This window comes from Acyrthosiphon pisum, chromosome A2, assembly GCF_005508785.2.
Source record: "Acyrthosiphon pisum isolate AL4f chromosome A2, pea_aphid_22Mar2018_4r6ur, whole genome shotgun sequence".
NCBI lineage: Eukaryota > Metazoa > Arthropoda > Insecta > Hemiptera > Aphididae > Acyrthosiphon > Acyrthosiphon pisum.
The window spans coordinates 21,373,353-21,375,095 of NC_042495.1; the positions used below are offsets into that span (position 1 = coordinate 21,373,353).

At 31.7% G+C, this 1,743-nt stretch overlaps 1 protein-coding gene across 4 annotated transcripts in view; it reads right to left on the reverse strand.

Moving 5' to 3' along the window:
• LOC100568947 (kelch-like protein 3) overlaps positions 1-1,743 on the reverse strand; it is a 19,639-nt gene that overhangs the window by 5,412 nt on the left and 12,484 nt on the right. The window lies entirely within an intron of this gene.

Here is a 1,743-nt window from a genome sequence, read left to right on the forward strand (position 1 = left end):
TTTCATTTGAATGGGAAGGTAAATCGTCACAGTGTGCGAATTTGGGGATTAGAGAATCCACGGGTAGTTGTCGAACACGAAAGGAATTCGCCCGAACTCAACGTTTTCTGCGCTGTTTCCAGAAAGAAAGTGTACGGACCATTTTTCTTTGATGGGAACACAATAACAGGAACTTCATACCTACAAATGATTAAGGATTGGCTATTCCCACTACTACAAGCCGATGGAGATGATTTCATTTTACAACAAGATGGAGCACCACCACATTGGTCCTTAGAAGTACGCAAATTTCTTAACAATCAGCTACCACAGAAATGGATCGGTCGCTGTAGTGCTAATGACGCTACATTTTGTCCATGGCCGCCCCGTTCGCCGGATCTTACAATATGTGATTTTTTTCTCTGGGGTTACATAAAAAGCATTGTTTATGTACCTCCCCTTCCAAAAGATCTTGACGAATTGAAAAGTCGCATTACAGACGCCATCAACTCTGTTACAGTCGACATGCTTCAACAGGTTTATGAGGAATTTGAATATCGCTTAGATGTTTGTCATGCAAGTAAGGGGGGTCACATTGAACATTTATAAGCATTGTACCTAAAACTTAAAATAATCCATTAAAATGTAAAATTAATTCTAACATGATTAATCAAATTTTACAATAAATATGATTTTTATAAATCGGATGAATCATTTTGGAACATCCTGTAAATATAATATAAAATGTCCAAACTGACAAACCATCTCTAAACAGAATCTCTCTTCGTATACAATGATATTATATCATCGAATTCAAATTTGGGGTGTCACCGGTTTCCGCCAAAAATTACCTTTCCGTTTTCAGCCAAATTAGAAAAAACGTCATTCCTTTTTCCGCCAATTATAAATTATAGAATTTTAAAGTTTAGGAACCCTTACGTAAAGATTTAAAAATTGCACACTATAGAGTTAAAAAATAGTAATATTTTTTCCAGTTATTACTTATTATATATTAGTAATGATACCTATTAGTGTACCGACAAAATAAGTCAAAAAATATAATTTTATCATAACACTTATTAGGTAGGTATAATAGATATAAGTATTAAAAAAATTATATTTATATTTGCATTGTCTTAATGACAATATGTCAATATGTCAGCGCTTGATTAATTGGTCGAAACTTGAAATTGAATTCACATTGTAAAAAACTGAAACATAGTTGAAATAAAATTAAATATATATAATATAAGTATATAATATTTTAAATATTTTATTCGAACCTTATTTAGCATAATGATTTGATATCAGTTTTACGAATTCATATCTACTGATTTCATCTCGTTGGTATTTTGAAATTAATTCTTCATTTCGTTTACGTTTATCATTCATATTTTTTCTTGGTGTTTTACATTCATTAATACTCTTTAAAGTAACATAAACATTAGTTTGAATATTTTCTATAAGTACAGTAATCCATGGTATTATATGTGGTGTTCGTTTATAAAAATTATCTTTAAATACAGCGTGAAATGACTCACACGCGTTCGTCGTCCTAGTTAAACTTGCCGATAACGAAGCCCACAGTGATGGAGGGTAAGAACAATCGTCTCCTATGTAATTATCAACTAAGTAGTCAGAGTATTTTGTTAATAGTTCATTAACAGGACGATCACTCATAAAATCATATGAAAAACAATCTGATACTTCCTGCACATCAAGAAACAAAAGACCAAAATATGTGTGTCGTAACCATTTGCCGAT